The following is a 26313-nucleotide window of genomic DNA, read 5'->3' as shown; positions in this document are numbered from 1 at the left end:
TCTTAAAAAGTACTGGTGTTTAAGCCTACATAGTATGACAGATTAGTCAAAGAAAAAAATAAAAAGTGCAGAAAGATTTTTAAAAGGCAAACAACATCACAAAAAACACCAAATGCTTCCCTCTTTTGCACCCAGCTAAAATCCATCTGTATATAAAATATTACATCCTGCTTTAAAAAAAACTCAATGTTATCTCATAAGTAAGGTTACCAGATTTAGCAAGTAAAAGTACACAATGTTCTATTAAATTTGAATTCCAAATGAACAGCACTTTTTTTAGTGTAAATATGTTCTCAAATATTGTATGGGACATACTTGTACTTGAAAAAAAGTTGCTTGTGTAGAATTTACATTTAACTGGATACCTATACTTTATCTGGTAATGTTGATTATAAATATTTCCTTCTAATCTTCATAAACAATTATAAATAACATTTTACTAAACACTTTAATTCAGAAAATAATATCAAGTATATCTTTGGATAGATTTCCAGAAATAAACTTCCTCGGTTAGACTAAATATTTGTCTATCTCCAAATTGATTTTATAGAACTATCCTAGTTTCATTTCAGTTTAATTTGTTTGTCTCTTCATTTATTTAGTTAAAGCTTGAGGTTGAATCAGCATTGCTTAGCTCACACTTGATCTTCTTTTAAAGTATCAGGTCCTCAGATAATTTGTCCCCATGGTGTGGCAATCTAGTTCTTTCTAAAGTTTTGCTTCAAGTCCTAGGTATTTTGTGAAGGGCATTTCTGGGAGTATTGGATGCACATTTCTCTAGGTTTCCTGATTTCTGTTGTGCTCAGATGGTCAGCAGGCAATGGGTCATGTGTTAGTGATTTTCGGTATGTCCTCTCGGCCTCCTCCTGTTTTTTGTCTTCCCCTTTCTTGTCTCTGAGTGTCGCCCTTACATTTTGCCTTCTGCATGTACAGTGAACCTGTGTGAAAAATACCTGCTTAGTCTGTGCCTGTGTGACTTTCCAGTGCTGACTTTGACAGTCCCTGGCTGGGTGAGCTTAGTCAAGCTACCTGCTGTCTCTGAGCTCTGTAGAATTTTTTATCTATGGAAATTCTATGAGAGCATTCTTGTATTACAGGGAGAACTTTTCAAGGAAAACAATGTGTGAGACACACAGCGGGTGCTCTGTCTATCCCCAAGGGCACCAGCGAGGACAGAAGGACTCACTGAGTTAGGCAAATCTTTCTACATCTCCCGCAGACATGCAGGTCTTAACTGGGATCATCTGTTGGAGTTCTCTTCATGGACGCAGATTCTTGCTAAACGTGGTTCTTCTTCGATATTGAACCTAGAAAAGAGGAAGTAATAACAACTACACTTTGACTTTGCAACGCCACGATTCTCTTCAGCACAAACACCGAGATAGTTCGTGAAAACATCAGTGGGTGGCGTGGTTTCTTGTTGGGAAGTGAGCGCACTGTGGCGACGGTGACATCAGTTGTCTGTTGTGACGCAGTTGGGGGCTCTAGGGCTTGCCCAACCTCTCTGGGCGGGGAGGTTCATGCTGTTTCCATCCTACACCAATTGTTCTGATACGGATGTTTATGTGCACTGAGGTCTCTGATTCTATTTCACCTCATTTCCCAAGAGCACTGCATTTTCTTCAAGGCCTGCCATTAATTACGTCCCATCTGGGAGGGGCTCCTCCGGTGTTTGTGTTTTTGGATGCTATTAATCCTCTCTCTGGTTCCCGCTCTGGGTGCACTTTGAGAGGCGTTCCACCAAGACCGCGGTGCTCAGAGGAGCTTTAGGAGCCTCTGGCTTACTGGCTGAAAGAATAACTTCCTGAGCAGAAAATAACCCGTTCACCAGAGGACGGTTAAACGCCTGCCTGATTACCGCAGAGCTCAAGAGTTTAGTGTTTAATCACTCTGTACCATTGTCAGATAGGCCTCGTTCTCGTTGATCCACTCACGCTTCTACTCATTAATTATTAATCAATATATATTAAATTCCTCCCAGAGTGTAATGCCAAATAGCATTAAGGAATCCTTCGATCAGGAAAGGAGTTCTCCTTTCAACCGAAGGTGCTTCCCGCAGCCACAGAATTAAATGGAGCTTTGCCGCGTGGCCATTTGTTAGTACCCAGAACATGTTTGTCAGCGCTTGTGAAAGTATTTTTGTTAATGTTGCAAGTATGATTGAAAATATTTTTTAAATGTTTGATTAATGTTCTCGGTATAGATTCCAAGTGACTAAGTGAAATACATCAGATACATTTTTTTTTTCAATTTACAACCTCCATCAGTGGTTCAGCTTTGTAGTGACGTCAAACACATTTGAACCTCTGCCATGACTCTCTCTGGAATGTTCTTCCTTGCATTCTGAGTATGGTTTACTTGCATGACCCCAGACTTCTGGCTCATCCATTGCTATTTGAAGGCTTTATCACTGGGTGGCACCCTACCACCTTCTTTCAGTTTCCCTCCCCCTCTTCCTTCTCTCTCCTGCAGTGTGATTGCCTGGTGTTCCAAAGCCAGGGTCTGGACCCGGATGTGCGGCTTTGGAATCCAGGCTTTGAAATTCACTAGGTTCTGTCCCAGGGACAGCCCAGTCAACGTTCTTCCACCACAATGAAGACACCAGTAGTAACCACCTTAGAGGAGCCTTGTGAAATTCCCCGAAGTCGAAGCATTTAGAAAAGAACTTGGCAAATAATAAGCATCCAATAAGACATGCCTGCTTATTTCCATTACTATAGTCAGGATAGTACAGCATCACCAAAGAGCACACAAACGAGTAAGTCACAGAGTTTAAGGAATAGCCCAAAATCAGGTAGCACAAACCAACAGAAAACGCCAGAGACCGCGATGATGTCAGAAGAGTCAGCACCACGAAGACAGCGAGTATAGCGGCCTGTGTCTGGATTTGCTCCTTATGAATCCTACCTCAGGTGTCGTTCACAACAGCCTTATGACGTCAGTATGTCATGCCCGTTTTCCAGACAACAGACTGAGCCTAATGGCCGTGCATCCTGTAAGTGGAAGACCACAGTCTTCAATCCGAGCTAGTTTTATTCCAAAACTCTTGCTAGTGTGTGCTTTCAGCTCTGCCATCTGCCTGTGGCTTCCGTCCCCGCTGCTACTGGTTAAAAATTTAATATCTCCTTCTCAATATTATTCCTTATGTTCTGGAAGGACTTGGGTGTCCTGTGACACCTACTAAGGAAATCATAAACGTGTCTGCAGACCGAGCCTCTGCTGACTTCGTGAGGTGGATGCTGAGCCGCCAAGGCTGCGAGCCCCTCACTTTTTACCATCCATGCGGCAGCCCCCCTCCCTGGACAGCTGTATCTGCGTTTCCTCGTCTGCCCCCGCTGACGTCGCCTCCCGAGCACACACCCCAAACAGAAACCCCACGGTGACACCTTCTCTCGGGCACTGGCTTAGGGCTCCCTCCACTACCGGGCAGATTGAATGGAGATCGCAGATGTGGATTTAGAGGCTTGGGGGTGAATTTTTTCATTCGAAGTATATGCAGCAAGCTGGCGGTCCTAAGAACTGGCTCCTTGAAAGAACTGAACCTAAATGACAGTGAAAATGATGCGTAAGAATGCCATTGGGTTTTGTTTTGTTTTACACAAGACATAGACCTGCTGACGTGACATAAACAAACAGGAGCAGGAGAGATGGGAAAGAACTTGAAGGAGGATTTGAACATGATGCTTTTCAGAAACTGTAAGTATTTACCCCTCACCACCTTTACAATGGCCTTCGGATGGATAACGTTCCTCGACTGGAAACAGAAGCTGCTTTGTAACAGAAACGTGGTCAGTCTACATGACATGATTATAGGTGTCCAAGAAGCCTCCTGCCTTCAGGTTCCCAACATCGCACACCCATGTACACACATGTCCAAACACACATCACACACACAGACAGACCACATCCTCACATGCTCTGAATCCAAACCTGAAGCTCCCACCAGGAGAGGAGGGGTATGGGTGAGTGCACTTGGAAGAGTTACGGTGAGATGTGCTGAAAACTAAAATCCTGCCACAGGGTTTCAACACACACTCAGCTCTGAGTCTGGTGCATTTAAATTCAGAGCAACGTGGACTGCCTCCCCTTCCAAACTGCTGTTTGTCAAATAGGCTTTTGTGCGAATGCCTCTGCTTGTTTCTAGGGAGCAGGTTTGAGAGACCACACAGACCCCAAGGCCAAAGCAGAAGCGAGAACAGGGCAGTGGGAGAGGTTGCCGGGGGTCGGAAACAAACCCAGCCGGCAGCGCGCTTTGTCCTGAGGTCGGTGCTCCTGAGAGCCACCCGAGGAAATAAACAAAAGGTCACACGCAGAATCCCGTGGCTAAAGGGTTTATTTTTCTATTTATTTCCATTTGATGCTTGAAAGGTCACTTTGGTCTGTATAAAACTAGAACTCACTGGCTATCAATGAAGTGAATGAAAACTTCCAGAACCCAAGGCTAGGTGATCATAAATCCCAAATCTCCAATTCTTCAGCTCGATCCAAGGGGTACTATTTTTAATCTTTAATAGTTGCAAAGGTGCATTAGTTTGCCTTTTAGCTTGCATATTTAGTAAATGTTCTAATATTTAAAACATTATTAAACAGAACTAATGGAGAAATGATCAAGTTCTGAGAAACTAAAAACAGAAAGCTATGATTATCATAGACAGACTGACCTGTTGTAAAATTTAGTGTGGATTAGGAGGGCGCATTGTCCCAGTGGCTGCTGAGTGACCACTCAGTCTGGACAGGTGTGGCAGCTTTAATAAATGTGCTCATCACTGAGGGGACAGTGTTTCCACTTCCTGTCTCTGGTTACAAATGCTATGTCGTGAGCTTCCCGCGGCCGTTTTCCTCAATGTTTTACACATTGTTTCTAAGAGACAGTGGAAGGGAGGATATTTCTGTGAAGATCCGTTCTCTTTAAACTTACTCCCTGCCCCCGCTGCCCAGCTGGAAAGACCAGCCTCTGTCAGGCTGCGTGCGTTGCTGGTGGGCTATTTGTACGCTCACTTTTGGCCATGGCACATGGAGACCAAGTTTGGTTTCAAAATGCTTACTGTGGGGCTGTGCGGCCTGCATCCATTGTGAACCAGTGTTAGGTTGCGTTTGTTTGTTTTTGAGGTTATGCTGAAGAATTTTTACTATAGCAGAAAAAAATCAAAAAACAAAACCAAAACCAAGTGCACCAAATCCGAGGTCTGTACATTGTGTTGATGTTGCAAGGTTGAGAATGGATGTTCTTATCCCACATTCTCTCAAAAATGTGGAGTGGAAAAGCAGTAAGGAAAACATTTGGTGAATGCATTAAATTTGGTCAAATAGTTTGATTCGTTTTTCTTTATGTTTTAGCGAACACTCCGGGTTTATCCTTTGTGATTGTCAACTCCCTCTCATTCCATCATGCCGATGTTTGGAAACAAGGGGCAGTAAAGGAAGGAAAAAAATATTTACAAACTTAGATATTTTCATATTTGATCAAGGCAGGATTACTTTTAGTGAGTAGACCAAACCTCTCAAACCAGAGATTTTATTACAACATGATGCCTTGCATATTTCTTCAGTAAGAATGACAGTTATCATCTGGTACCTGTATAAGCTAGTTTTAGCATTTAGAATGTCACTTATGAAATGAAAAATTTCCATTTATATAAAATCTTTATATTCTGCTGAAGAAACTTGAAAATGTCAATTTCATGCCGTACGTCTGGGGACGATCTGCCTAGGGCATAACGCCTTACCTGTCATACAAAGGTTCCAACTTCTCTGTGTAAATGGTGGCTGGAACTTGGCAGAGAGGCATTGTCTATTAAGACAGCGGGTGCTGAAACCTATGGTTCAAGTTCCTGGGCCGGGGGTCCGTTCCGGTGGATGGAATTTCATCACTCGATGTTGACTGAGGGGTCAGTGGGATCCCATTTCTGGTAACAAGATTTTTAAAAAGACATTAAAATGTACGTTCAAACATCGTTTCCCTGACCCGCTCCTTCTTCTACCAAACGGTTTGGTCACTAGAGGGTAAGGTACATTAAGCATGGGAACCTCTACAAATATTTGCAAAAGACTTTTGTAAACAGAAGGCAGTAGAAGAACTACCAAGAACACCTGAGGGGCCCTCTGCTGCCCCGAGAGGGAGGTAGGCGGTGTTCCTGTCATTTTGTTTCCCAGCCTAGAGACAGTAGCCGCAGACACGAGGGAAAAACAGCTTCCAGAGAGAGGACGTAACAGCCGCCATGAGCCCTGTTGCTGTCCCATCGGTGCCTGCCCCAAGGTCCTGACTTGGTTACTTTCTCATCCATAGTGCTTGTCTGTAGATGTTTCAGAGCTCTAAAAATTCCTTTTCTTGAATTTCTATTCAAGCCATCTAGTCCCACAGTTCCTTAAATGCATTAATTTTTCCTCTGTCCCTTTCATGAGGGCTGTAGTTTTTAATGCTCAATCCAATAATAGGTACCTGGCCACCAGCCCGTTCCGATACCCCCAAAATGCCCATGCCTGCTTGCATCCATTTGAACCCCTTGCACACATGTTCTATTTGTCCCCTGCAACACTTTGGTGTTTGCCTGGTTTTACCCCATTTTCAACTTTTTGCTTGAACAAAGCTGAATTGGCCATGTTTTGGGGGCACTGTGTGTAAACACTTATTGTCAACGATGGCAGCTGGGGTGTGCCTTTCCTTGTGTCTCCTGATTCTAACGGTGAAGTGGTGTCAAATGCCTCTTGTCACCACTGTTTGTCTTTTGTAAACTGCCATGTCCTGTGAAATCTGAGATCCAAAAACAACTCTAAGTGGCAAACAAGTATTAACAGCTTCCGAGCAACCCCTGCCCTCATGTTAACAAAATAAGGTGTTTTATTAGGATCTCTATCTCTACAGCTTTTTTTTAAACAGCTCGGATAAACTCTTTCAAAGCAATATGCTGGGAGAGATCAAAGAGCTATGCTCGGTTAGAGTCATTCCTTATTAACAATGGCCAGAAAGGAGAAGGACATCAATCAAAGTGTGCCTGATATGTCCTTCAGCAGACTGAGAGAGTGTTGTATCACCGGTTCATGCATGTAGCTTTAAACTGCACTGAACTCCCTGTGAAGCCCAGAAGCTTGCTCAGCTATGGCAGTGGACCAGTTGGGAGATGCTCTCTGGGGTTCTGCTCTCAGTGCTAGCCGTGAGCTCTTCCTAAGGATCAAGACAGCAACGATGAAAAGCCCGTGGAAAAAGTCCTCGGAGGTGGCCAGTTTACCCTCGCTGAAGAGACACGCAGCACGTATCGACTGTACTGATTTTGGCTTGATCAAAGTAACAGAAGGGTTCCAAGCTGCTGTTGTATATTAGATAAAGTGCATGATCAAATCCAGTAAGGGCAGAAAATGATTTAAACTGGGACTCACCCAAAACAACCTCATGTCCCATGTCTGGGCGTAAACTATAGCAGCAGAGCCATGCAGCCTCCGGCCTTAATGTGGAGAGGCAACCCCTTTAAAAGGACTCTGAAAAAGCCATGTTAATTGGGCCATTCTTTCTCTATCCTAGGTTGAAATATCCAGTCACCTTTGACTTTTGGCAGCCTTCCGTGACATGTATCCAAACCCTACCTATATCTGCTGATTCCCCCTTAAAGTTACTATGTTACCAGTCATTCTGTTTACCTATAATTCTATCTACCTACCTATATCATTCATTCTGTCATTCTCACAACAGATCTGTGAATTAATTTTATAGTGATTTCCAGTGAAAGAACTGTGAGGTAGGTTAAAACTTTCTCAAGGATAAAGTATGATAACCAGGGTGTTGACCAGTTTTCTTGTGTGAAGGTTTCTCAACCACTCTGGCCCCTACCCTGATAAACAAGGGCGATCGCTCTTTATTCGGAATCCCATCTATGACTGCGTCATTTTCTATTACCACCTCTCTATCGCACATCCCTGGCAATGCGGCCACTTTGGGGTTTGTTTTGATGAAGACAAAGGTTGATTTCACTTGTGCGCTCCTACGAGGTTTCCTTTTTCGTGAAATGCCAATGGTTAGTGAGAAAGAAAGATGGAAATGTCTCGATCTCACTTAAACTATGTAAGAATTTCCAGGCGCCTGCGTAAGCTGGGTTCTTTTCCATGTTACAGTACTGAGTTCTTCTTAATTCAGGCCTTTCTCTTTTATAGTAAGAAAAGGGAGGTTTTAATCAAGAAAGATAGACTGGAAAAGTTTTAGCTCTGTTATGGAGGTCTCCTCTCCATCTTGTGAGCTTTTCTGATCGTTTTTTGCTATTCATCAATTTGCTGTGTAGAAGCTTCCAGATAGATCTGCATTCTTTTGATAACTCTAACACCAAGGATCCTGCTTTAAATTCTTTTCCAAAATGCATCAGCATGACACGGGCCTAACATTTACATTTATTCCATAGGACAAACAAAGAGGAAAGATTCAGGTTCTAGTATTTTACATTAATTGAGAAAGGAAGTTTTAAGATATGTTAATACTAAAAGGGTTACAGACTATGCCCTCATGTAACCCTTTCATAGATGTCACTCCTGAAATGAGAATGACTCTAACTAGCATATCTGAAAAGCAGGGGTTTTCTGTCCAAACCAATGAGACTGATTTAGATTGTCTAAGGGTAAAGGAAATGAACAATGTCAAAGTAAATGTTCCAAAACTAGAAGATAAAGGCACAGGCAGTGTGTCAGGGCTGGTATCGGATATGAGGAGATGTTAGCCGCTAATTTTTAAATGGGTGTTCAGTGTAGATGAATCTAACTAATATTTATTCAGTTGGCTGGAAGCATTTATGTTTGGAAGCATTTCTTACAGCTTTTAAGTGCCTGCAGTTTAATTTCCAACAGCCCAGAGCAGAACTCCAGATAACAAGCAATATTGTTTTAAAAATGTCTTTTTCTATTGTTATTTTTTAAAAATCACAGATCAATTAGTGTCTCTTCACAAATGTACCTGGAATTTTAGAATGAGGACTCCAGGTTTTTAAAAATTTGGATGAAAGTCATATCACATTAAATTAGTCTTTGTAGAGGGAACAGTTTATTGGAATTTTAGTGCATCGGCATTGCCGCCACCTCCATCTAGTTCCCAAACATTTTTTGTTTTAAAAAACTTAAATCCACTGCGTTGACATTGGTTAATAAGATTAGGTAGGTTCCAGGAGTCCATTTTTATGATACCTGCTCACTATATAGCATAGCTACCTTTATTCAGTATTTTCTATCTTCTTGGAGCGGTGTTAAGATCTTTTTGCATGGCTTAAATCCAAATGTTATTATACTAAAGTGGATAAAGCAAAACCACAAGATTTTAGTATAGCTTCCTAAGGTCAACACCAAACTAGAGCTTCAGCATTTGAAGGCAGTGGTTGAGCTCCATCTTGTCAGCATCAGAAAAGACTGCTTTCTGGAAGAAGCCATTAACAGTGACTCCACTCCCTGCATCTGACTTGAGGAAACAGGCAAAAAAAATCTTTCAGGAAAGAATACAAAAGTCTCAAGCATTTTTGTCTCATCACTGAGATTCCACTCTTCTGGTGTAGACACCATCAGCCTTACTCACAGGAAACGATGGTTTCGGAACATGCTGAAGGCTTGAGTTATTTCATGTGCTAATGAAACCTAGAGCTCCCAGTAAGTAATGGGAGTTTGTAAATTTTCTCATGATTAACCTAGGGAATTATTCATTGTTTACTTCTCTTAACAGTTGAAAAAGTCTCCACAAACACTTTTTTGGTTTATGCAAGGGGCAGACTAAGGAAATTATCATTGGAGCTGCAGAGTTTGGAGGCGCGCACTGGGAAATTTCACAATGGCACTGCAGAATACTGAATTATAAATGGATAGTACCAGAAAGTGCTCTCCTGTTGTCATGTGACCTCGTAATGTGTAAATATTTCTAAAATGAGGCTGGTCATCGGGATGTCTGTGGACAAGGTTAGGAAGTTAATAGTAGAGGTGGGAGTGCTATTTAGGTCTGAATTATTTGAATTTCATTTTTTAAAATTTAATTGTTGTTCAAATGCTGTTTTCTGTCTTTTACTCCCATCCCAGCCCACCCCCCCCAGTGCTCCCCACCTCTCTCCCATTTCAACCCCCCTTAATTTTTGTCCATGTGTCCTTTATACTAGTTCTTGTGAATCCTTCCCCTTTTCCCCTGAAATTCCCTCCCCTCTCCCCTCTGCTCACTGTCAGCCTGTTCTCTATCAAAATCAAAGTAAAAAGCTTCTGCACGGCTAAAGAAAATTGTATTAACATAAAAAGAGAACCAACTGTTGGGGAAAACATATTTGCCAAAGATACCTCAGACAAGGGTTTAATCTCCAAAATAGACAATGACTATTTGAATTTCGATGGAAGTCTTCTTCCTGCACATGAATGACACCAGAAAATAGAAATAGTGGAAGATGGTAGCAGCAGTGGTAGGAATAATTGCATCGTGTCCTAACAGACATTGAAGAAGACCAAATCCTTCTGTGGTGTTAGGTTGTTTGTTCTGAATGGACTGATTAATTTGGGGAGGCTGCTTTGCACCAAGGGGCACCCCAGAAATGTCTCTGTTTTCATATACAAGTGCTCTCAATGTCATCTAACTACAATCGGGAAATTTCTTATATAATGACTATGTGATTACGTAATGAAGTAGTTTGTTAGTTGATATTCTTTGTACATTTTCTCTTTGATTTTTGATAAGGTGGATTCAATGTTAATATCTGCTTGAAACCGTAACTATATTTCTTTTCTTGCAGCATTTGAGCAGATCCAATACCCGTGTCATAAACATTTTATTGAACTGAGGCATGACAAGATCTTTTTTTATTATTGGCTGTTAACATTCTTGTCATAGTTAACGTTCCACCTGGGAGTTGGCTTTTAGTCAGAGTTCACTCTTGTATGTATGTACCTTTCAACTTTGATGCAAAACTAATGACTTCTTATTATCTCAGTCATAAACGACTCTTCAAAAGACATAAGGGACTTTCTCTAATCCTGTTAAGAGTTTCTACCGAGATAGATCTGAACCGTGCAGTTTGCTCTATTGAATTTAATGACTTAAAACATTATTTTAATAGCACATGACATTTGCCCCCCCAATTTTTTTCAGAATACCTTTTTAATAGTCTCTCAATACTATGCAAAATGTGGTGATTTATATAACCTATTGTTTAAATTCTGGGCCTAGAGAAAACATTTTGAAATGATTCTCATTGTTTCTAAAGTTGTCAACATCCATGAGGAAAGCCTTGATCAGTAAGAAGTGCTTTATGAGACACATATATATATATATATATATATGTCTCAATAAAAGTTTTATTGCTCTCCCCTTTTGTCCAAGGGTACTGCACTGTTTGTTTCCAAGAGTTATTGGTGACGCAAGAGGGGACAAAAAAACATCCAACAGAGCTGATGCCGATCACTTCACGCCACTAGGAAGTTTGAACTAGTTAATTATGTTTTGTTTTTCTAAGTAAACTTTACATATTAAGATGCCTAGGTGCTCTCAAAGGAATTTAAAAAACAATATATATGAATGGAACAAATAGTGGCCATTTGGGAATGTGAATCAAATTTTAGAAACACATAGGCTGGTAAATCTGAGAGTATTCTGGGACTCTTGTTTTGTCCTTTGTGCAAATGGCCTGCCATTGGTATCCAAGGGCATTTCTGTGCAGCCTTGTTTGGGGGGCATAATTACAACCAATGCTTCAAGTTGAAAATCTTTCTATAAATGTTCGATTACAGTTGGAACTTGATGTCACCTGTAGAGAGAGTTTGATGAATATGCGTGTATTAATGTCAACCTCAGGATATAATGTTCCATTTCTAAAAATAGGACCTAAGAAAGTTAAATAATTAAGCTTATAGTGAACAGCACAGATACTCCTCTTCCTTTGTCTTCTACTGGTGACCAATTCAGGTGATACTAAATTGCCTTGAAAAATAACTTTTTGCAGGTTGCTGCCTCTCTCCCAATGGAGTCTTAAAATGAATTAGGGGTTCCTTCCAAAGAATGTTTAGAAAGAAATGTCTTTCTCAGCCTGCATTAAACCCATTATATTTCGCCTTCTCTGTGATTCTCTTTCCTTTTCTGTATTTGAAAATGCTGTCACCTTTCTGGAGAAATGCCTTATTTTTCACCTCCCAAACCTTAATGTTAAATTTTCTTTAAATCTCTGGTCAAGTCAGCCATCAATATGTACTATATGAGCACTTCATTGTCTGATATTATCATAGATACCTAAAAGACAAAAAGTATTAGACAGTTTTGACCCTCAAAAAGTTCTGTGAAGAAAAGAATCCCATTTATACTTGTCTGAACTAGTGTTTTGCTAATAAAAATTGATTTATCTTGACATGAAACTGAGATGTAAGAATACATCAGTGCCAAATAAGATGTTGGGTTTTATGATGAGATGTATTAGATATTGTATTATGCACTGGAAATTCTGTTGATGAGATACTATCTGTATTTGCATATTTCTTATTTTTCTATTACAAAAGCAATGCATACTCTTTTGAGAACATTTTAAAGTTAAATAGGAATATAAAATTTGGAAAAATATTCTAATTTCATGTTATAATAATAATCATTGATAATGGTTGCTAACATTTTGATATATTCCTCACAATTTTTATGCATAGCTTAAAATATTGTAGTCACTCTATATACAGAATATTGTAGTCAGTCTACAAATAATTATTTTGTAAAATAATTGCTTTTACAATTAACATGAAGTATAAATATTTTTCATAGTGTTGCCTCTTTACTCACTAATTTTTTAATCCAGTTTGTTCTAATTTTTTGCTTGTTGTTGTTTTTTAGTTGACCTTTTTTTGAGAGAGAGAAAAACACTGAATTGTTATTCCACTTATTATGCATTCATTGGTTTCTTATATGTGCCCTGACTGGGAATCGAACCCACAAGTTAGGTGCCTCAGGATAAGGCTCTAACCAACTGAGCTACTGGTCCAGGACTGGTCTTTGTTGTTTTTTTTAACAATGTACTATGTGCCGGACTCTAAGGTCCAGGCCTAGTCTGTGTCCTAAAGGAGATTATAGGCATGGCTGGTAGAGAGACAAGGAAGTAAGCAATTTCAGTCCAGAAAGATATTATAAGAAGACTAAGTATATTTCAGCATTTACTTTGTAAGTTGACTCTTGAATGTCACAAAATACATGTGACTGTCCACCATGTTCTGATGTTTTCTCATACCTAGTACTATTGGTGGTCCATCAGCTACTCTTACAAAACGACTTTTATTAAATCATGTCACATGTGAATACCTCACTTTGGGATTACCTTCTTTCTTACCTTACTTTTTGTCTTCTCTTCTGCTGGGACAACTATTTGCTGAGAGATATTTTGAACCGGTCAGATCATTCTGGATTCATGCAGACTCCTCAGATGGAAGGCCCTTGGAGCCTTAAGCAAGCCAGTGGCCAGGGCTTCATGTCACTGATGGTCAGTAGCATTTCCTTGGTCAGCAGGTCAGCTTTCAGCCTTTTTAAAAAAAACATTTTATTTATTTATTTATTTAGAGAGAGGGGAAGGGAAGGAGAAAGAGTGGGAGAAAAACATCAATGTGCGGTTGCCTCTCATGTGTCCCTTACTGGGGACCTGGCCTGCAACCCAGGCATGTGCCCTGCCTGGGAATCAAACCTCAATCCTTTGGTTCCCAGGCCCGTGCTCAATCCACTGAGCTACACCAGCCAGGGCAGCTTTCAGCCTTTTATCAACTATTTCTAGGTAGGGTATTTGGTGCTCTATAAACACGAAATTGCTATAACTTACCTTTATTGGTGTGTCCCGTCACGAATGAAGATGGGGTGATTGTGTGAATATCAGAGATTCTAAGAACTCCCAATTTTTTGTGTCCCTAGTATGTGACATTCACTGTAAATAAAATCGTTTGTGCATTTTCTCAGTTGATCCCTATGAAAACCTGAATTTGTTAGAGATTTACCCTAGTTTGTAAGAGAGGAGACTGGGACTCCAAAAGCTTAAGAAATTTACATAACACCATCAACCCACTCAGTGGCAGTGGCTTGTTTTGCCTGATTCTATGAATATGGGATTAGTGTTTTTAATTAATTTTAGAATTCTTATCATAATTGTCTCTGATTAATTTTTTTAAAGATTTTATTTATCTATCCTTAGAGGGGAAGGGAAGGAGAGAGGAAGAGAAATATCAATGTATGGTTACCTCTCGTGTGTCCCCCGCTGGGAACTGGCCTGCAACCCAGGCATGTGCCCTGACTGGGAATCGAACCATGGTTGTTTGGTTCACAGGCCCACTAAGCTACACCATCCACTAAGCTACACCATCCAGGGCTGTCTCTGGTTAATTTTACATTTTCTTTCTCTCTCTGAATTCCAGTTAACATGTGTTAGGACTTCTCACTCTGTATTTGTGTCCCTTACCCTCTGGTTCATGGCTCTGCCTTTCTTCCTTATAACGTATTCTGGTTCATTTCTTCTAAACTAGTTTCTAGTTCACTACTTCTCTTTTTTTCCCATTTGTGGACAGCTGTGTCCAATTTTTAAAAAATGAGCTGTTGTATGCATTTCCCTTCTAGAAGTCATTTTTGCTTCTTTTTCAGATTGGCTATAATTAATTTACCCTTACCTATAGAGTATTCCCATCTTAGTATCTATTTAAACAGATTAAGTTGCCTGTTTTATAATATTTGATCATTTCAGTCTCAGGTTTTGTGGGAGTCTGTTTCTATCATCTATTTTTTATATTTTGTTCTTTCTCAGTGTGCCTTGGGTGCATGGTACCTTTCATTGTGCTAATATTTGTGCTGGGGAGACTCTTTGAGGAACGATTAGCCCAAACCTACCTCTGGCAGAAATGCTCTGGCAGCCCAAGTCAGAGCCCCCTTGCAGCAGGTCCAGCCCTTGTGCTTCCCTGGCTGCACAGTGTTCTTAGCCCACCACCGCCACCCACCACTTCTCTCCCAGCACAGTCCACCAATGACCTTTTGTTTGTCTCTTTTGCTTCAGTTTTGCATGCTGCCTTCAGAGCCAGCTGCGTGTCTGTACCTGCAATGCACCAGCACTGCGGGCATCGTGGGAATGCCAGTTCTGGTTCACTGTTCCTCTGGTGGTGCAGGTTTGGGAGATGCTTTCTGACTGTGAATCAGCATCTTCTCTATGGCTTCTTGGAGCGAGTCACCCAAAAAGGGCACACATTAGAGCCCCCTTCGGCCAAATAGACAGGTTGACACCCTCAGGGCAGTCAGCCCTTCCTTTCAGCAAGCCGACGTGCCATTTACCAATGTACCATTTAGATTTCATTCCTCAGGCAATAATGCACTATGTTTTCAGCTCTTCTGTATCTTAATATTCATGAAAAAATATGTAATTATCTAACACATTAGTTGTTTTCCTCACTGTAGAAGAGAAACTGTCTTCGCTAACGCCAGAGTTGGAACTCATAACTGACCTGCTCTGGGTGTCACTGACTAACCTATTATTTTTCTTTCATGCTGCACTCCACCCACTGTAATTGTTCCATATGTTTTCCTGATAAACCCGCATGTTCTTATAAGGGTCAATTCAAAACTAAAATCTACAAGAAGTCGGCATGAATAATGCTTTCTCCAGCAAACCCAGTTAAAACGTAATGTCAAACTCTTTACAAGTCTACAGAAACAGGGCTTCACACTTGAAAATTGAAGACTGTAATGTGTTCTAACCTTTCAGGACCTTGCATTCCTTTTAAATCACAAGATGCGAGAATTTATTAGAACTTGATGTGCAAGTGATGGCGTGCTTAATATGTTATATGAGGATGGTATCCTCTAATGCTCCCTGGACCAACATAAAAACAAAAAGTTGCATCTCATTGGAGCTGGTGAAACACACAAAAATTTTAATAAATAAGAATTATGGTCCAATAAAATTCATCATTATGTGAGGAATTGGGATAGCACTAAATGTCTTTGGAAACTCATATTATTCTTTTGCCTTTTCTGTTTCTATTGCATTCCACCATTGTAATGAATTCTTTAGATATTTCTTCGGGGGATTTTAAAATCTAAACTGCCCCCCAATCCCCTTTTCTCTGAAACTGCTCCAGGATTAAACTTTAAGATTATTTTTCCTTTTCACAATATTCCACCCCCACGTTCTCGTGGTTTTCATACTCTGCAGAAATGTACCAAGGCTTTTCTGGTTCCGATCTTCCATTTTCCTCTGGGCGTTTGGTATCAAGTGCTGCCCCAGTCCTGTCTGTAGCCCCCTAGCAATTGCATTTCCATGCTCACCAGTACTATTATTTCCAGCTGCTGGGATCTGTGTCCCTGACTAAAGGTGTTCTCTGGCCCTGTGAGCCTACTGCTTCCTGAACCAGGCTGCAGATGCCAAGGGTTTTCTACCACCTAGAGTTAGCACTAAGCCAACGATGGGTGGGTACTGGTGGGTAAGTGCTTCCTCTCTCTTACTCTGCAGGAAGCACAACTGAGGCTGGTGGTGCGCCCTGGCTCCTGGATTTCACCAGTGGGATTCAGCTTCTCTTGGCCACAGTGGGAACTTGCTTGGTAAGAGACTCCTTTTATGATTTCTTTCCCCTCTTTCTCGCTTTTCCATGTCTCTCCTGAAGTCTCCTGGGATTCTCCAAGTAAACCCTTGGAATAGGGTCAGCCTCTTGGAAAACCCAAAGAAAGTCCTTTCCCTTGCTCCTCCCTTACACTGTACAAGTTGGGGGAAGGCCCTGATTAACTGGGTTGATGCTGACTTTGTCTTTAGCTTTCCCGAGTCATTAGACAGTTCACGCATATTATACACGTGTTTTATAAGAAAACCTAACAAAAAGTAAGTTGACTAGATGTTTGTCTACATTATTTAAATTTTTCTATCAGAGCAGGAGTGGTGACCAATAATAACACTGTGGAACTCGTTAAAAATGCATATTTCATTTGTTTGACTACCTCCCAACACCCCTATTAGATCGGAGCTGTCATTATCAGCATTTTAAATGAAGAAACAGAGGGGACAAATGACTCAATACCTCTTCTGAGTGTAAAGTCCATAAGTGTTGGAGATGGGCTCGTAACAAACGGACCCCAGCTGGACCCTGCCAGCCCAAGCGCAACGCTCCAGGCGGGTGAAGTGCAGCCTCATTACTAGGCAGGGTTGAAGGTAAAGCAAGCATGCTTTGTGAGTGTCTATAAATATTGTTTAAATCTACACCAAACACAAGTGAGTCTGAGGACACACCTCGGTTTTCATAGGCAGTCTGGGTGTGGAGTAATCGTATTGCTATGAGTCAGACCCTTCTCCTGTGCACTTACAAAGGCATGAACACTGGGAAATTGGAGTTGGAATAGGATTCACAGGCCCAGCTTTCCCCAGTCTCTTTCTTGGGACAAATCTTTGGTTTTGGAAATATTCCCTGCTAGCTGTTCATTTGATTTGACCTGTTGGAACAGCCAGGGTTATTTAATCATCTAAAAAAGGTATATATAACCCTTTTTCTTTTTTAAGATGGTAATGCACCTCAGGCATTTATGGCTGCCCCCAGTTCAAGAGCATCAGTAATATGATTTTGTATAGTCATCTTTTGGGATGTATGGATGTTGAAGTCCTATTTAGTAATGGCATGTAAACTCAAGATCCTATACTTTAAAAGCAAACATACACATTCACCAGTGTTAAGTTTGAGATGCTTCCTGCAGAGTCCTGAGAAATTCAAGACAATTTTTCTCAATGACCTTCATAAATCCATTCTCGCAGACTTCATCATCCTGGTGGCAAGGTTGTTTTTAAAGCTAAATCCCTGTTCTCTTATCTGGTGTTAAAGATTTTTGAATGGAAAGTTCTAGGCTGTCCAATGGATGATTTTGTAAAGAGTGTGTGTGTGTGTGTGTGAAGGTGAGATAAATTAAACATGGAACCCCCTCTGGTCTCCATGGGAGATCATCTAATTTATTTTCCATGGGCTTCTCTAACACCACCGGCAGCAACAACACAGTCGCCCTCATTTGAATCCCCTTGGCTGGCATTTAATCTACATCCATTACTTGATCCAAAATCGATGCTCATGTCTCCAGTCACCTGTTCTGAGTTGCTATTCATTAAGTTTTAACAGGTGAAATCTAACTTGTTCTCATTACAGATGGATGAGTGCAGGCTTCCATTGCCATTCAATTTTTTTCCCCTTTCCCTCATAGAGAGCCTTCTTGGCTTATTTAAAAAGAAAATGGGCCCAGTGACACGTAAGCTTCTCTTCTTTGGCATGCTTAATGCCTGGCATGTAAATGTGGCCCAGAGAGAAGCAAAGACAAGCTTACAAACAGACGTTTTCACAGGTAAACCATTGCTTTTTCATCTTCAGGAGATAATGAAGCAATGGCACCTTCTCTTTATCAGCATGAGAGGGATGTCATCTGTCACCCCTAGGGGCTTGCCATGCTTATAATGAATGCCAGTGGCAATGTCACTGTGACACTTTTGATGTCGTAAAGCCTTAGATCTCTTTGAGGTGGGGATCTTAGACTGAGGGACCCCCCCTGGAAGCAGTGTCTTTATAGATCTGTCCCATCACTGTGGGTACAGAGAGGTCTTTTTGTGTCTCTCCAATCCAACCTCAGCCTGGGCAACTCCGCCAGCTTTCAAGTCAGTGTCCGTTTTAGGCTTTTCCAAAAGCACTTAAAAAGGGAGTATTTTAAAATAGATTTTTTTTTGTTTCTGCAGAAGTATTTTTTTTAAAAAATGGTCAGGGAGGACTATAAACAAATGATAAAACAATGATAAAGTGAAGCATCTCTACTCTCACCCCAGAGGAAATTACCCCTCACTGCATGTATTCCTCTAGGCTGAGAGCTCAGTAGACGTTTGTGTCTTTACAAAATGCTCATTTGGTGGATACTATTTTTAATCTTTCCCAATTAACATCATATGGTTTGTGCCTTCCCACAGGAACACATACTCTTTTACAAGCTCACTGTTTGGTAGTTGAGCAGGAGCCCCCATCATGGGCAAATTGTAATTTATTTAACCAAGTCTATGATTGCACAGTCAGACTTATTTTAATTTTTATCTATTTAAAAGAATGCTGTGGTGAATATCCTCACATATATATAGGCTAATTATTGTGGAGATTTATTGTGTTTTTACAGTTTATTAAGTTCAAGTATAACTTCAGCCCAGAAAAGCAAGTGTGCCTTGCACAGCTCAAGGGATTTCTACCAAGTGAACACAGCTGTGTAATTGGTGCCTGGCAGTCCAATCCCAGGGACCCGCGTGTGCCCTCATCCAATCACTGATCACCCACCAAGGGTGAGACAAGTCTAGCTGCTGACATCACACACCGGCTGTGCGTGCTTTGGAAGCTTTCAAAAGGAGTTATACTTGGCAGTCTCTTTGATGTCTGGGACCTTCCTCTCAACAGTATGCCTGTTATTCAGGGATCAATAGATATTTTCTTTAAAGGTACACACAGAAAATATTTTAGGCTTTGCAGGACACATACAGACCCCACGGCATATACTTTGTGTGTGTGTGTGTGTGTGTGTTTTACAATCCTTAAAAATATAAAAACTGCCCTCACTCCAAAATTGGCCTATAATGTACAGCGTCTGGCCTCTGCTGTGTAGTATTAAATTCTATGACTATATCACATTTTATTTAGCCATTTACTTTGGATGGACATTTGTTTGTATTTTTTGCTTTTTAAAGAATTGTGCAAACATGAGCATTCTTGTACATGTCTTTGATGAGTATGTTTATTCAGGTCTGTGGGGAAAAACGTGAGAAGAGGATTTCTAGTTATAAGTTATATGTGTTCTACTTAAATAGATTCTGCCAAGTGTTTTGTTTTCCAAAGTAATTTTACCATGTCACAGTCTAACATGCAGGGCCTGATAGTTTCAATGCATTTCCTTCTAAATTTTAACCAATACGCTATATGCACAGTGGCATTACATGCGGTTTTAACATTTATTTCATAATAATGTATGAAGATGAACCTCTTTTCTTATATCAACTGTCCATTTTTATTTCTTTTGTTATGACTGTGCAAGAATTTTGACAATTATTTTTTGTTTTTATTTTATTAATTTGTAAGTCTTATACATTGTGGGATATATATATATTTTTTTTTTCTTAACTCTTTTCTTCCAGTCTGTGGCTTGTCTTCTTATTAATGGTATCTTCAGATGAACATAATTAAAAAAATTATGTAGTCTTTTTCCCATAATTTTATTGGTAATTATCACTTTTTGTATCTTTGAAATCTTTGACTGTTTCAATGTCATTAAGACATTTGCCCCCACCCCAAACTCTATAATTTTTTTAGCATTTACATTCATCTCTGATATATTTGGACTTGTTTTTTGCATGCACTACAAGATAGGAATCAAGATAGATTTTCCCCCTATATGGGTAGCCAGTGGCCCAGCACTATTTAGTGAAAAGACTGTTTTCTCCTGCACATCTGTGTCACCTTGGATGTAATTCAGGTAATCACACTTACCTGAGTCACTTGCTACATTCTCTATTCCATTTGTTTGTTTGGGATTATCTTATGGATCTTAAAAAACTTTAAAACCCATTAAAGGAATAAGTACTTCCAATGTTATGTTGTTCTTCTCAAAGATGGATGGTTAGTAGGTTTCTTTATCTTATAGCCTGGCCTTGTAAAAATGCTCATATACAGGAGACTCTGACAAGATTCAAAGAATTTTAAAGTTTTGTTTCTATTCTTAATCAGTAGGTATAAAAACAGGTGCTCTTGGGATACTGAGAATGATAGAAAAGATAAATATCAAAGTGGGGGATGCTTGTTTGGGAAGAGTGTTGAGTTGTTTTTTTCTAGCTGTGTTGCGCTCTCCTTAGATGACGTACGTCCTTTGTTCATGCAGTCACTGTTGTATTGCCCCAATTACCTGATTATAATTTGTCACTATTGGTTTTTTCCTTGTGGATTTGTTCATTGTTTTATGTTTCACTACTGTGACCACAGACTCCCTGAGAGCAGAAAGCCTTTATACCTTACTCAGTAGTATTTTCTGCAATGCTTAAAACCTAATCTTTCTTCTAGTAAGTGTTCAGGAGACGTTTATTGAATGAGTGGACCTGAGACCATCAAAGAGTATTTTCATCCCAAATAGCAAAATTAAATAACTGAAACCAATCACTCTTGTGCTGTATCTTGTAGGCAGACATCTTGTTGAAACAGAACAGCTTTAGAAGGCAGTAAAAACTTCTAGAAAATTAAAAAAGAAGTTGAGACAGGTGAGAACGTGGACACCAGTGAGAACTCATTACGTGATTAAATTACTTTTATCACAATATATTTATAAAGTGTAAGAAGATTAAACATTCTCATTTGCTGAAAGAAAACCCTTCTTTCATGACATCAAAGTTTAATGAATAGTTACACTCTGTTCCTCTCTGTGCATTCATGTGAATTTGCTTCTTAATTATGACATAACCCAGTGACTCTCAAAAAGAACAGGAACCACGGTCAAGGAGACTTTGTGCAGGGAAATAGATTTAAAGGTAGGGAAGAAGAATCAGGTGGAAGGTACAGAGTGTAGAGATGGCAGTTTGAATGGTAGATCAAGATCATTACTGCTCAGTTAAGGGGCATTGTTGAAATTTTATTCTATTGTAAATTAAAGGATTTAACATGTATTAACATAAACCAAATGTTCCTAGAGTTAAAAGGTTGTCCAAATTTCATTAACTCCGAGCCATCATCTGCTTATATAGAAGGAAGTGGTATGATTGGACTTCTTTTAATTGATGGAAGTGTTATGCTAACAGAACTGCCCAGCCAGAACACTGTGTCTGTGGTATAGGTAGATGGCCAGGCTTGGTGTTCCTGGGACAGTCCTAACTTATCAGTACATGACCTGATATAATTGTTCATCGGACCCTCTTTGATTGTCAAAACTGCTCTGGTTTGGTAAGTTGCATTTTCCCCGGCTGTAGACCGTTCAGATGGCCATTCTAGTTAAGATGATGGCCATTTGGTGAACACACAGTGATAGCAAACCCCCAGGCAGAGTTTCAGTCACAAAGAACAGCGGCTCTTGAGCGGCTGCTGTTGGTCTCTGCCCCCTTGGCATCTAGCAAGGTCTGCAGGATTTTCACAAGTTATAGGTGGAGGCTTGCGAGGAGGGTCAGTATTTAAGCTTCCAAGCCACACAAGCTAGGTGGTGCTGGGGGAAATTATTTCTGGGTTGCTTTCTCAGCTCTGGTGGCAGCTCAGCAACGGCCAGGCTCATTTTGGCAGCCAACTCAACAGAGATGCACACAGGCCAAAATATCTAAAAGCTCCAGAAAAAAAAAAAACACCAAGTCTATTTTTCTCTTCCCTCTCTCTACCACATACCACACTTCTGGGAGTCTGCACTATCTTACTGAGCACTTTATTCTCTCTCAATTTAAATAGAACTTTCCACCGCTTCCCAAGAGAAAAACAACAATGGACTGGATGAGAATGAGAGAAAGTAATGTTCCATATCATTAGGTTAATCTATTCTTGTTTATTAATTTATTGCATGGAACAGTAAGTTTAATGGGTTTAAGTTTGAAGTGGAAAAGAAACCCCTAAGGTATACTTTCAAAAAGTGCAATAATGACTTTGGGAAGATCTGGGACAAGGAACGCATTTCATATTTGAAGTTGTTTTTCAAGGCTTGCTTTAACCTTCGTCTTCAGATTTATTATTTTTGCATCAGCCAAAATAAACTACCACCACCAGAAACCTTATTATTAAAAATCAGAAGTTTCCTATATTTATTAGTTTGAGTCATAAAATTGCTATTAGAAATAGCATACAGATGAGTCTGATATCCATAAAATCATCGGAACATAACCTGACATTTACTACCTGTGGTACATAATTGCACTCACATGCTCTCAGATGCATTTATTTCTGTCACTGCGTAATTACTTCCAGCAAGTGGGGCTGCATTTTCAGAAGTAGATTTTTAATTTCCTCACTTCTTTCGTACTTCCAATATTGAAAAAGAGATAATTTTAAGAAAGATTCTTCATGGAAAAAAATGTCTTCTTAAGAGCATATACTGTTTTTTATAAATACTTTGATTTTTTACTAACTTTACTTCTTTTTTTATTTATGCTATTAAGTCTACCAGACTGTATAATAGTGGTTAATTACTGATGTGTTGACTTATTGATGATATATTTGTGCTATAACTTCTAACATATATGCTATAAACCTCAAGTTCACATGTACTGAAAACAAATGTTTAAAATACTATTTTTATGATCAATGTCAGTTTTTTGAATTATTATTTTATTTTTTCCCCTCACTCACCTTATAGACCCACAATATATTTTTTAACAATTTTGACTCTCTTAAGTGCACAGGATATATATTTTGATGTAAGTTTGCTGAGCTACACTTTTAAATAATACACTGAGTATGGTGTAAATGAGTGTGACTCTTGTGTAATTATATTAGATTATAAATTAATAATAAATTAATGTTTTAAACTATAAACTATATCTAAACCTACATATTATTTTAAACTATGAGCTATGTATAGTTTAAAACAATAATGTAGTTTACAATAATACTATTGTCTGACACAATGGCAAGAATTAAAAAAATATATAGCTAGTATAATAGCACAGAAAAGGTTATATTAGCCAGAGATAATGCACAAAATGTTAACATAGCATTGCATTAAGTAAATAATATTTTTTCTAACTATTATTTCAAAGCATTTTGTTAAATTTTATTTTAAAAATAAAGGTACAATTTTATTAACCACTATGAGTCTGCTTTATTTCAAAAAGATTAGTTGGGCTTGAGTAAATATTAAAAGCCATTTTGCTACACTATAAGAGAAAAATAGATAAGTACAAAAGAGAATAAAACTAGGTTGCTATGACATCATGCATCCACTGTTTTAAATAAAAAGGCTTCTTTATTCGTAGAAAGTACAAATTTCTCTCTAGCTCCTCACTTCCATGTCTCACAGTTGCCCACACGATAGACACGTTTTTGTTCTTGTGTTTTGTAAAATGCCATGGTGAATCCGAGAAGCTGAACTTCAGCGATGCAGATACAAACTGTGCCATCAGATGATTAGATCGAGAGTGGCATACCCGGAGGTATACGGGTGACATTGGCAACAGAGCTAAATAAGAAGTGAAAATCTATCTGAACCGTCCCATTTCATTCATTTTGTTATGTGCTCCCGGAGTCACAAAAAAGGGGGTTTGGTAGCTAGTTTTCTTAAGTTGATGGGAATACAGATTGTAGTAGGTGTTTGGAGGATTTTTCAGGATTTTTTTGTGTGTCTATGTTTCTTTGATATTTGACTTGCATACCAAATGTTTTATCTTTCTCTTAATCTAATATCTTTCATAATGCTCAGATTTAAACAACTAGACTAGTGACTTAAAATATGGGAACCTAAAAGATGTTCTTGTTTACTACTCAGGTTAAAGTTCAAAATATTCTTGTTGAGCTTGGAGAACCTCGGGATACATAACAAATGAAATTCTGGGTGAGACTTCTAAGTGATTCACTCTCACTGAGAGCACTTTCACTCTGGGGCACACCTGTGGGCTCTAACCTGTAAGAGCTAGAGATGAGTGAAAGCTCTTTCAGTTGTTCTTGGAAGCATTAGGACTCTTAGCTCCTCATGTACAATCCTTCTGTAGGAGGGGAGCAAGATTCTGGCTTAGACTTCTCCTGCGAGAAACTTCAGTTTGATGGGTAATGAAGTGAAATGGACAGTTTCACAGGGTTCAAGCAGGATTCACTGAATGCCTACTATGTGATAGACACTGGAGTTCTTTCAGGCACAAAACATGGTCTCTAGGTGCAGAAGTTTAGCCAGATAGTTTCAGCTGAGATACAGGTATTCTAAATATTTAGGAGTAAGTTCAGCAAGCTGCCAGAGAGAGCTCCGCCCGCTGGGGGAGAGCCACGTGGACCAACCAGGCGCTCCTACACCAAGTCAGCGGGGCAAGGTGCAGGAGGCTTCACCTCCAGGGTGAGCAGTATAGACATTTTCTCTGCCTGCATTGTACGGACTTATCTCCAACTGGGCTGAAATGCCTTTCCTTTTCACCACCTTCCTGATTAAAGGCTTTGTTCTGGGTTGATATGATAGGGCACAACCAGAGTTTCTTATCTTCCTTAGGGACTCTTTATCTTTTCCTGGAATTAAGTGAGAACTGTTCTTGTACCTGTCACTGTGTATCTGAAGGGGTTTCAAAATCCTTCGTTATCTGGGAAAGAGTAACTGGTAGTCTGGAGTACTATATACAAATATATATAAGAAGCCAAAGAAAAGATGTCTCTCTACCTCTCTGTCTATCTCTCCTCATTTCACAGAGGTGACTTGAAGTCTCTCTTTATCACTGATGAAACTTGAAGATTGTTCTTGCTTCAGATTATATAATTTTCTAATCTTTCAACTGGTAGCAACACTTTAGGCAGAGCCCGAAGTTTCTAGTGTTACCACCATTATAATTCAAAGTCAATCCTGAAAATGATATTTACCACAATAATCTGCTGTTCCATGTCACTTAGAAATAGGGCCAAGCAAAATCCTTTTATTTTTAATCAATTGAAATTTTACTTTGAGGAGGGGAAAAGATTTTTCAATGCACACAAAAGCATGTGCAGCAAAATAAAAAATGCTTTTAGACAAGGCTCAGAGGGTTATTTCTCATTATTTTTGATGTCCTTCTTTCCACTGAAACAAGTGCCAGGCACATCTCCAGTTGATCAGTTGACAGATCAGCAATTCTATTAAGATGAAAACTAACCTTGGAAATGTTTAGAAGGAAAAGGGTGTCCTTTGATTTATTGTGCCATTTTGGGCTGGGCCATTATTTCCCTTTCAGCTCTTCAGGCTATGTTGAGTGGAAACCGCCAGCATTTTTAATAAAGTAATTCATTCAAACCAAATATTAACCAGAAGCACTTCAGGAGAGCCATCTGATTAAAGTAAATGAAATAAAGATCATCTAGTTCTACTCCATAATAGGGAATAAGGCGAAATGAACAGAAGACAGCAACATTCTTGTCATGACAAACTACACTGTCATCTCCTTTTAGTGCGAGTTCAGGTCTGGGCGTTTTTCTCAGAAATTATAGGGACGTTTGCTTTTCAGGAGCCGGCAATGCATTCGTGTTATCTTGCATCTTGCTAAACATTATTATGAGTGATAGGTGGTTCATTTGTAAAGTTATTTTGAAAACGATTAGCTGCCTAAAGTTAGAATGGATAGCTACTTTATATCATTTAAGCTTTGAAATGTAGTTAAAAGTTAAATATTCAGATGTCCTTGAATTTCAAAATATTCTCATAATTGCTCTGAGGTATTTCTG

At 39.6% G+C, this 26313-nt stretch overlaps 1 long non-coding RNA gene across 1 annotated transcript in view; it reads left to right on the top strand.

Annotated features, from left to right (window-relative positions):
* Nucleotides 1-26313, top strand: part of LOC128627771 (uncharacterized) — a 450437-nt gene that overhangs the window by 112170 nt on the left and 311954 nt on the right. Inside the window, exon 2 of the long non-coding RNA XR_008392072.1 lies at nt 16434-16522. This is a non-coding gene — a long non-coding RNA (uncharacterized LOC128627771). The remainder of the gene's footprint in view (nt 1-16433; nt 16523-26313) is intronic.

Source organism: Artibeus jamaicensis, unplaced genomic scaffold (genome assembly GCF_021234435.1).
Source record: "Artibeus jamaicensis isolate MK-2021 breed Jamaican fruit bat unplaced genomic scaffold, CSHL_Jam_final contig_467, whole genome shotgun sequence".
Taxonomy (NCBI): domain Eukaryota; kingdom Metazoa; phylum Chordata; class Mammalia; order Chiroptera; family Phyllostomidae; genus Artibeus; species Artibeus jamaicensis.
Note: the sequence above shows the minus strand (reverse complement) of the source record. Positions and strands in the feature narration are given on the sequence as shown.